At 41.2% G+C, this 11285-nt stretch overlaps 1 protein-coding gene across 1 annotated transcript in view; it reads right to left on the bottom strand.

Moving 5' to 3' along the window:
• The window catches only part of LOC137095478 (neural cell adhesion molecule 2-like), an 83423-nt gene that overhangs the window by 58318 nt on the left and 13820 nt on the right, over positions 1-11285 (bottom strand). The gene's annotated exons all lie outside the window — the stretch shown is intronic.

The raw sequence follows: 11285 nt of genomic DNA, 5'->3' as shown, positions 1-11285 counted from the left end.
AAAAAAGAGTTGGACATCCTGTGACAGCAACCACTGGGTTTCACAAGCAAAAGGTTGACAGATTGATTCAGGATTATCATCGTATCCCTCAGAGAGAAATTTCAAGCATAATTGGCATTTCACAAGAATGTGTGGGTCACATTATTGCTTTTCTTGGCTATTGGAAGATCTGTGCACGATGGGTACCCAGGATGCTGATGCCTGAAATGAAAGCACACAGACTTCAAACTTCAGACTGGATCTCACCACTGTATGACATCCTGCATACAGTCCAGATTTAGCACTATCTGACTTCCATCCGTTCCCGATAATTAAAGAAGATCTGCAGAGTCATCATTATGCTTCTGATGAAGACGTTGAGGGAATTGTGAGATGCTGGTTGAGGAAACAGAGTGTCGACTTCTTTCATGACAGCTTCAGAAAACCTGTTCATCATTAGCAGAAATATATCCAATTGTCTGGTGTTTATGTGGGAAAGTGAATAGTGGTAGTTAAAGATCACATTCTAAGGATTATTTCTGTGTTTGATTTATTAAAATATTCCTATCCAAACCCAAGTAACAAAGATGGAGGCATTACTTTTCATTCAACCCCCCGTTCAATAGAGTCTTGCTTATCCAACCTTCACTCATCCAACATTCTGTATTATCCAGCACAGTCTGCCTCCTGCCCAGATCCATAGCTGTTTCAATACAGTTTCAAGCTGTTGGTGCTATCTTCGTAAATACAGTAATTACTACAGTACATAATGTCTTTTCCTTTTGACTGCTTTTTCTGTCAATTTGTTGTAAAACATGATGTTTTGGTGCTTAATTTGTAAAATCAAAATGTAATTTGATGTGTAATAGGCTTTTTCTTAATCTGTCCTTATTATCCAACATTTTCTCTTATCCAACGTTCTGCTGGCCCGTTTATGTTGGATAAGTGAGACTCTACTGTAAGCAGGAAGATAAATCCAGCTGCAAGGAAATGCACCGCACAGGGAGCAAGTCCAGGGAAAGATACTGAAGGGACAACTGAGGTGAGAGAGCATGGATCCCAGTAGCTACCTGGAATCACCAGGAGAGCAAAGGAAGAAGGAAATGGCCAAACCTGGCAGGACTGAAAATGTGAGAAGACTGCAGAGCTGCACAATGAGCCAACCAAAGTATGAGAAGTTTATAGAAGATGTGCCTGCTGACTATCAGAATCCACCCTCTTACTCTGAAAACCACCCTAACAATGAATCCGATATGCCCAAACCTCCTGCTATCCATGAGCTAAGTGATACCTCTCTGCAAGCCATAAAAGTACCATCAAAGTACCATGATAACCTACTTGGATTTCACCAACAGGAAAGCCTTGCATCTCCCCAGGCCACTGTCACCACATCATTGACGACAGTGAGGAACTGGACTCTATGGGATACTCCTTTGTTGTTTATTCGTTCAGTCACTTCCGACTCTTCGTGACCTCCTGGATCAGCTCATGTCAGAGCTCCCTGTCGGCCGTCACCACCCCCAGCTCCTTCAGAGTCAAGCTAGTCACTTCAAGGATACCATCGTGCCCTTGGTTGGTCCCTCTTCCTTCTGGGCTACTCCTTTACTGCTGCATATTTTTGTTGCTTCCTCTTGGGTAGCATCGCCTTCCTTTTCTCTAAAATGGTAAGCCTGTGAGAGCCTTGTTGGGTGGGTAGATGGTCGAATGGATAGGAAAGAAAACATTGAAATGGGGCAATATGGTGCAGTGAAGGAAGACGAGAGTACTCATTTACTTTTTTCGGTAGCCTCATAGTGACTCATGGTAGGAAATTATAAGGGAATTGGATTTTTAAATTTCATCAAGGAGCCTTCTTTCCATCATTTATGCAGGAAATTGTAAAGGGAGGGAAGTTCTTGATTTCATTAAGACGCTCTTTCTCCATAATTAAAGCATCAAGCCCAACCTCTGCTCAATGCAGGATCTCTAGCTAAACTGTCTTTTTGAAGACATCCAGAGATTGAGGCACTGCCACCACCCCTCTGGGCAATTGGGTCTAGTGCCAACCTGTTCTTACTGTCAAGCAGTTCTTTCAAATGTTCAATTGAAATCGACTCTTCTGTAATGTCAAAACATTACATTTGATCCTATCTTCTAGGAGCCACTGGTGGCACAGTGGGTTAAACCACTGAGCTGCTGAACTTGCTAACTAAAAGGTTGCAGGTTTGAATCTGGGGAGCGGTGTGAGCTCCCGCTGTTAGCCCCAGCTTCTGCCAACCTAGCAGTTCGAAAACATGCAAATATTATACTGTTATCTATTTAAAATACAGATGAATGGAATGAAAATGAAAAGAATGTGACAATGTTGTTAACGGCTATAAGGCTACTAATAGCAAAAAAATAGAAAGGAGAGGTGGAAATTAAGATAGAAGAATGGTATAAGAAAATTTGGAAATTAGCAATAAATGATAAATTAAGATGTAATCTAAAGGTTAAAAAAAGACCTAAGGAAGTATAATGATTTTGAAAGTATTTGGGGGAAAATGTTGAAGAAACATTAAAGAAAGAAGATGGGAACCAATCCCCATCAGAAGAAATTAGGTTCTGATGGGATCATAAGGAAAAAAAGGACCCCAGAGATGGGGAGCACAGCAGGTAGCAAAATGGGGTGAAAGGAAAAGAAATCTATATAAATATAAATGTAATGTTCGTTTGTGGGTTTAACATAACTCAAAAACCACTAGACGAATTGACACCAAATTTGGACACAATACACCTATCAGGCCAACAAGTGATGATCACACTGGAAGGAACTTAAAAAGCCAAAAAACAAAAAATACATTACAACGCATGTGCAAAACCACATGCACACACAAATACATATATACACACATATACACATATATATACACACAGAACACATATACACAGGCTGGGTCACAGCAACATGTGGCAGAGGACAGGTAGCAACTATATAAATTGTAAAACAAAATGGTAACTAAATGAATAGAAATGTTATTTAAAATTTACTATTAAAAAAAAAAAGAAAACATGCAAATGTGAGTAGATCAATAGATACCACTCCGGCAGGAAGGTAATGGAGCTCCATGCAGTCATGCTGGACACATGATCTAGGAGGTGTCTACGGACAATGCCGGCTCTTCAGCTAAGAAATGGAGAAGAGCACCAACTCCCTGAGTCGGACACAAATGGACTTCATGTCAGGGGAAAATTTTACCTTTACTACCTATCCTCTAGGGCAGCAGAAAAAACATATTGCATCCTCCTCTCTGTGAAAGCCCTTGGGGTGCTTTAAGAATGCATCATGTCACCCCTCAGTCTTCTCTTCACCAAGCTGAACAAGGGATCAGTAAAGCCAAAAGAACAACCTAGTGCATAGTACCTGTTGCTGAGAAGTATTGGAAGTAAAGCTTTCAAAAGATTGTACTGTTTATTCTAAATTAGGAATAGTTTAGCTACATGTTCCAGGTACAGCAAAAACAAGCAGAGTATTGAGCCATCGTAAAGCAGACAGATTTATTGTGGCACCTAGACGAGGACTGGTTTATATCTGAGCTTTTCCAAATCCTGGAATATCCAAGTGCTCTCTGGAATGCTACACCACCCCCACCCCAGGTTTTGATTGTGCAATGTTAGCTTGCTGTTGGTCCCAGTGGTAAACATAAGCTATGCTCATGTATATACCTGGTTAATTTGCCCATCCCCAAATCTGCTCTCAATCCTTGAGGATACTTCCATAGCCATAAGGTAACCAAGCAGTGCATACCCTAGCTGTAATGTTGCAACCAGGAGAAGAAGAAGAAGAAAGGTGAGACTCCTGGAGATCCACCAATTCACTGGAATGTAAGAGAGTTCGCCTCTCAATGCTGCAGAATTTCAGCCAGGCTCTCCTATATCCTCCCATGAGTAGACAGTAAATGACCACAGTAAAATACATAAAATATATAAATACTGGGTTGTTGTAGGTTTTTTCGGGCTATATGGCCATGTTCTAGAGGCATTCTCTCCTGACGTTTCGCCTGCATCTATGGCAAGTATCCTCAGAGGTAGTGACCTCAGTACCTCTGAGGATGCTTGCCATAGATGCAGGCGAAACATCAAGAGAGAATGCCTCTAGAACATGGCCTGAAAAACCTACAATAACCCAGTGATTCTGGCCATGAAATCCTTCGACAATATATAAATACTTCTTAAATACTAATTAAAGACACAGGAAAAAGAAAAGATTAACATTAAGAGAATTATGGGAGGAGGAAGTAGGCATAAAGATAACTGAAAAAGAATGGGAAGAGATATGGAAAGCGAGACAATGAAAAACATGTCAATTAGAATAACAGAAAATTATTATAAATTAATTTGGAAATGGTATTTAACACCGAGAATGTTAAACATTATAAATAAGAATAATAATGAAAAATGTTGGCGAAGGTGCCAAGAAATTGGAACCTACATGCATATGTGGTGGGATTGCAAATATGTAAAAGGGTTTTGGGAATAATGGAAATAGAAAATATTATGGATATAAAAATTAGGTGGAATCCAGTAGAAATATTACTTTTAATTAGAAAAGAGAATGGGAAAGATAAGAGGGGGGAATTAATAGACATACTATTAACAGCAGCTAGATTATTAGGTTCTTGTGGGTTTTTTCGGGCTATAGAGCCATGTTCTAGAGGCATTTCTCCTGATGTTTCTAGATTATTAATTGCAAAATAATTGCTAGATTATTAATTGCAAAATATTGGAAAGGGGAAATGAAAATACAGAATAATGAATGGTATAAAGAAGTCTGGAAAATGGCACTGAATGATAAGCTAGCATCAAACTTAAAAGTAAAGAAGAGATTATGTGAAAAAATGACTGAAAGTATTTGGAGAAAATTTCTAGAAAAACTATTGGAAAAAGAAGATGGAAATTTACCTCCAAATGAAGAATTGAATTTTTGGTGGGACTTTAGAAGAAAAGTCCTCTGGAGAAGGGGAGCACAGGGGTGAATGTAAATAAGAGAGAGGGAAATGTATAGTATATGTTTATATAACTGTATGTTTTTCTCAAATAAAAATTTATAATTCAAAAAAAAGTAAATGACCACAGCAGCACTCTAGTGCTTGACATTTATCTTAAAATGAAAGAAGCAGGTAAAACCTTGCACACTTTGATGTAAGAATTTGGCCTATACAACTCTCTTTAACTGAAAGTATGCAAAAACCAAGGGGAAATTAATGCCCATGTTCTATAGATCACTGCTTTTAAAACCGGTTGCTGCCTCCAGCAGACTTCTGAGGTTTGTAGTTTAGTGAGGTCCAGGACTTCTCAGGCTGAGCAGTTTAAAGGCCCCCTAAACTACAAGCCCCAGAATTCTGCAGAAGTCAGCAACCAGTTTTAAACTGGCTTTTGTGTAGCATTTCTCACCCTGGGGGGGGGGGGGTTGCGAGGGAGGGTTCAGAGGGGTCACCAAAGACCATCAGAAAATACATATTTCTGATGGTCTTAGGAACCCCTTTTGCAGAGAAGGCTGAAGATCTCTTTGCCCGTCCTCTTCGTTTTGGGAAGGCTGTTAGGAATTGTGGGAGTTGAAGTTGAAAACACCTGGAGGGGCGAAGTTTCCCCATGCCTGGTCTACACTAACCATATAATGCAAATCTAATTATACAGCAGTATAGATGGGCCCATAGTTCATATCGGTGGTCCCTGGTGGCACAGTGGGTTAAAGCGCTGAGCTGCTGAAATTGCTGACCAAATGGTCGCAGGTTAGAATCCGGAGAGCGGTGTGAGCTCTCACTGTTAGCCCTAGCTTCTGCCGACCCAGCAGTTCGAAAACATGCAAATGTGAATAGATCAATAGGTACCGCTCCAACGGGAAGGTAATAGTGCTCCATGCAGTCATGCCGGCCACATGACCTTAGAGGTGTCTACGGACAACTCAAGCTCTTCGGCTTAGAAATTGAGATGAGCGCCAACGCCCAGAGTCAGACATGACTGGACTTAATGACAGGGGAAAACCGTTACCTTTACCTATAGTTCATATCAGTGCACTTAAAATGGTTGCATCAGTCTGTAACAATGATTAGTCCAGATGTATTCATTGACAATTGGCACTGGCTATTGAATAACTTCACATGGAATAAATGAGAGAGCACAGATAGCTTTATGGATGCTTTAAAAGCCAGTGTCTTGGTGAATATTTCAGTGTTGCTATTGCCAATTGCACTTTCTAGCTGCAATTTATTTCTTATTGAACTGTTATAGAATACTAAATTGACCTACAGGAAACAGTTTAATGGACTGCACTCATAAGCCATTAAATGTCGCAACCAATTCATATTTACTATACATTCATAAAGTAGACCACAGAAAAGTCTATCACTGGCTCTTTGCGCAGCTTCTGTATTAATGAATGGAAAATTATCCTAATCTGAAAAATCAAAATCTTTCTCAGAGTCAAGGTAAATTAAATGTAGACCTTTCTAACATCTATAATAACTTCTCTTTTTCAAAATGTTTCATTCATTATTCCCTGTTCAGAGATCTTTTGATACAGGCAAGGATATGTTTATACAAACAGATTAATTATAGGAACAGTAATTTTTGGACAGGAACTTTTGGGCCATTTGGACAGTTTACATTTCAAGTTTTTGCAATGAATATCAGAACACTTCCATGTACTTTTAATACTCCCCAATTCTTCTACAAGGTATCAGTTTATCAACATGTTTCCACCTATCATAAATGGTTTTAAAATTAATGAGGCTCTTTAATTAAATAATTAATTATTTTTTCCCACCTATAATAATTAGAATCACTAGGTTCTTGTGGGTTTTTTCAGGCTATATGGCCATGTTCTAGAGGCATTTTCTCCTGACATTTCGCCTGCATCTATGGCAAGCATCCTCAGAGGTAGTGCTTGCCATAGATGCAGGCGAAATGTCAGGAGAAAATGCCTCTAGTACATGGCCTTATAGCCCGAAAAAACCCACAAGAACCTAGTGATTCCAGCCATGAAAGCCTTCGACAATTAGAATCATGTTAACTAATTGATGCTCTGTAGAAGAATTAGGGAACATTAAAAAGACGTGAGAACGTTCTCCTGATGTTTTAAGGACAGTTTAAAGTAAAGCTAGACTATCATTCATCAAGTGATTTCATTATAATTCTTGCAGTTTTAACACAGACAATATCAAAAATTAGACACACACACACACCCCACCAATAATATGAATTTTATCAAATAAGATGTAGCTCCATTGAAAAAAAACAGCCACACAATCATTTCTAATCACCCTAAAAAGTAAAATGTAACCTTCACCTTCCATGATGGGAGCCCCCGGTGGTGCAGTGGGTTAAACCGCTGAGCTACTGAATTTGCTGACCAAAAGGTTGCAGGTTCGAATCCGGGGAGCGATGTAAGCTCTCACTGTTAGCCCCAGCTTCTGCCAATCTAGCACTTTGAAAATATGCAAATGTGAGTAGATCAATAGGTACCTCTCCAGCGGGAAGGTAACAGCACTGCATGCAGTCATGCCAGCCACATGACCTTGGAGGTGTCTACGAAAAACGCTGGCTCTTCGGCTTAGAAATGGAGATGAGCATCAATGCCCAGAGTTGGGCACGACTGGAGTTAATGTCAGGGGAAAACCTCTGCCTTTAACCTCCTATGAATTTAATTGGAATGCGTTGTTGAAGACTTTCAGGGGCTGGGCTTACCACAGCAAGCTAAATCGCTGTGCTGCAGAAAAATCCTGCCGATAGGAAGATTGGCAGTTCAAGCTTGGGACGGGGTGAGCACTCGCCATTAGCCCCAGCTCACCTGCCCACCTAGCAGGTCGAAAGCAGAAATGCGAGTAGAAAAATAGGTATTGCTTTTAGTGGGGAGGTAATAAAGGCTGCCTTAAGGACATCATCGGAGGAAAGCTCATCAACATGGAAGATGGAGCGACAGCACCCCCGTGGCCAGAGTAGAGCACAGCCTCCTAGATGCCAGAAATAAGACTGGACAAACGGCCTATACCTCTGTTCATGTTGTCTGTCCTTGTTAATTGCATAATTGGCATTGAATATTTGCCATATGTCTGTTCTGTGAAGCCGCTCTGAGTCCCTTTCAGGGTGAGAAGGGCAGGGATATAGGGCTGTGTGGAAGGGCCCACTGAGGGCTCTTCCAGACAGGCCCTATATCTCAGGATCCGATCCCAGGTTTTTTGCTTTAAACTGAATTATAGTATGAGTAACAGAGTTCACATTATTTCTCCATCTCAGCAGAGCAGATGAACAGCTGAATTCTCCTCCTGTAGTGTTTCATCCATGTTTGATCTGAAAGTCACTTCCACATAGACAATAGCTCTTTGGGGAAGAACTACTAAACACACTTTGAGAATTATTGGTGCTTATCAAACAAATATTTAACAAAGCCACTTTATGACCCAATATTTGGAGGCCTGTGCAAATCCTCCTCAAGACCCCAGTCAGATTTTTGCTTTCTTGGTGCTGATCCTTTTTGGGGACTTGCGTCCTGCTTTGCCAACTTAACAGTTTTAACACCAACAGGGGCTTGTGTCCGTCTTAAAAAAAATGGCTCCCATTTTGGAATTGCTTCTTCTACTTTTGCCCAGTAAAGAGTCTCAAGATTAACAATATCAGGGTGGATAAGTAAGTGTTCTCGTGAGTGTAGCTTCTTCTCTGCTGCTTCGATATCAGCTAAAAGTACTACATTTCTTTTATGAGCTGCATCACCTTCTTGCGTTTGCCATGTCTTTTCAGCTTCTTTGTCTCCTCGATGACTCTCCATCTGCTGAAGCAACACCAATCTCTGAGACAGGATTTCATCATGTTTTTTTAGCAAGCTGAACTTCTTGTGCTAAATAGGATGCTATCTTTGGTCATGGAAAGAAGACTCCAGTTTTACAACTCACTATGATGGGGAAAAGCAACAAATATTCCCTCGCAGCTCTCTTTTCACTTCCTTCACTCCCGCTTTGGTGAGATGATGTCTCGTGACATCACTACAATCAACTGAATTATATGAGTCCTCGCTACCAGATAATCTGGGATAAACAGCAAATCAGGGACCAGATCCAGAGACATAGGGCCTGTCTGAAAGGGTCCTGAGAGAGAGTGCCTGGCTCAAGTCAGTGAGCTCTGAAGTCAGACTCCAGAATCAGATCCTCTAACCCAACCTTTTTTTTTTTAAATCAGGAATGACTTTACCAAGGACCATTTTGATCAGGGACCACTTTGACCATGGTCCACTCTCCAACATTAGTACCAAAAGGGTTACAAATCAGTTTTTGGTCAACTTTAGATTTGGTTTGGTTATTTGTGCTGCTGATTCAGAAAACTGTATTGCAGAAAATTGCCACCGGATTAGTCTTCTCCACCATAGCCCAGGAAGCCCTCCAAAGTTGAGAAAGTGCTGGCAAGGCCAACATGCTGTCTCCTTCCTTCCTTTCTTTCTTCTCTCCCTCTCCTTCTCTCTCTCACTCTCCTCCAACGGCAGCACACACCCCCAGCACCATTTTTCCCCACATGTCTCGCGGCCCATATTTTAGGTCTTGCGGCCCACCAGTGGGCCGTGGCCCACAGGTTGGGAACCACTGCTCTAACCTCATTATCACACCAGGGTTTTTAAGTGGGCAGCCCCACATTTCTGCCACCTGCAGAATTCTGGGAAATGTAGTTTAGGGATAGATCTTTTGAATTCTCAGAGGTCCTTGCCTTCCCAAACTACATTTCCCAGAATTCTGCAGGTGAGAGAAAGTCCTGGCGTGATATCATAGGCCCCTTCTACACAGCTGTATAAAATCCATATTACCTGCTTTGAACTGGATTATAAAGCAGCAGTGTAGACTAAGCTAATCCAGCTCAAATCAGATAATGTGGATTTTCTGTTCTGACAACCTGAATTATCTGGCAGTGTAGAATGTCAATCCAACAATCTTTTCTTGCAAAACAGATACATCCGGTATCAATATACTAATATTAACCTCAGCAGACTGAAAGTCAAAACCAAGGTCACAACAACATCTGTTATAGAACTCCAGTATGCTGATGACAACATCATCTGTGCACATTCAGAAGAAGACCTACAAGCCACTCTAAACATCTTTGTAGAAGCATATGAGAAGCTCGGCCTCTAATTGATCATTGAGAAAACCAAAGTGCTTTTCCTACAGTCACCAGCCAATTCCAATGTTGTGACTCAGCTGGAATCACAGAGTGAAAGTGTCAATGATTCTGATGAGGATGATGGGATTCAGTTTCACAATTGTCCAAATGCCTGATCACCGTCTCCCAAAACAGTTACTATACTCCAAACTCAAGAATGAGAAACAGAATGTTGATGGATAGGAAAAGAGATTGAAAGATGGGCTTAAAGCCAACCTTAAAAACTGTGGCATAGACACAGAGAACTGGAAAGCCCTGGCCCTTGAGTGCTCTAACTGGAGGTCAGCTGTGACCAGCAGTGCTGCGAAATTAAAAGAGGCACAAATGGAGGGTATTTATTTTTTTATCGTGTCATCAGCAACCAGACAGTTGTATTACATTTTTAACAAAAACAAACAAACTATCAGACAAAAACACAGAATTTGTAAGCTTGGTAGCTGATTAAATGTCCTTTGACCAGTAGCTGGCCACTTGGAGTGCCTCTGGTGTTGCCGCAAGGAGGTTCTCCATTGTGCATATAGCAGGGCTCAGGTTGCATTGCAGCAGGTGGTCTGTGGTTTGCTCTTCTCCACACTTGCATGTCATGGATTCCACTTTGTAGCCCAATTTCTTAGGATTGGCTCTGCATCTCGTGGTGCAGAGTCTGTTCAGCGCCTTCCAAGTCGCTCAGTTTTCTGTGTGCCCAGGGAGGAGTCTCTCATTTGGTATCAGCCATTGATTGAGGTTCTGGGTTTGAGCTTGCCACTTTTGGACTCTCGCTTGCTGGGGTGTTCCAGCAAGTGTCTCTGTAGATTTTATTTATTATTTATTTATTTCACAGTTTTGTATACCGAGCTTCTCAACCTTGTCGAGGGACTCAGCCCGGTTTACAGCCATAAAAACATATACATTCATTAAAATATCATATATCACAAATTACAAAACAACTTTAAAAACACTAAATATAAAACTACAGTGGTCAGTCGTCCTAATAGGATGGATCTATATCCACTTCCATCCAGAGTCCTATGGTGTTGTCTCATTCCTCGAAGGCCTGACTCCACAGCCACGTCTTCACCCGTTTCCTAAATGTTAGGATGGATGGGGCGGTTCTGGCCTCCAGAGGGAGAGAGTTCCAGAGTCGTGGGGCCACCACCGAGAAGGCCCTG

This window comes from Anolis sagrei, chromosome Y (genome assembly GCF_037176765.1).
Source record: "Anolis sagrei isolate rAnoSag1 chromosome Y, rAnoSag1.mat, whole genome shotgun sequence".
Classification (NCBI taxonomy): Eukaryota; Metazoa; Chordata; class Lepidosauria; order Squamata; family Dactyloidae; genus Anolis; species Anolis sagrei.
This window is presented reverse-complemented; position numbering and strand designations above follow the sequence as displayed.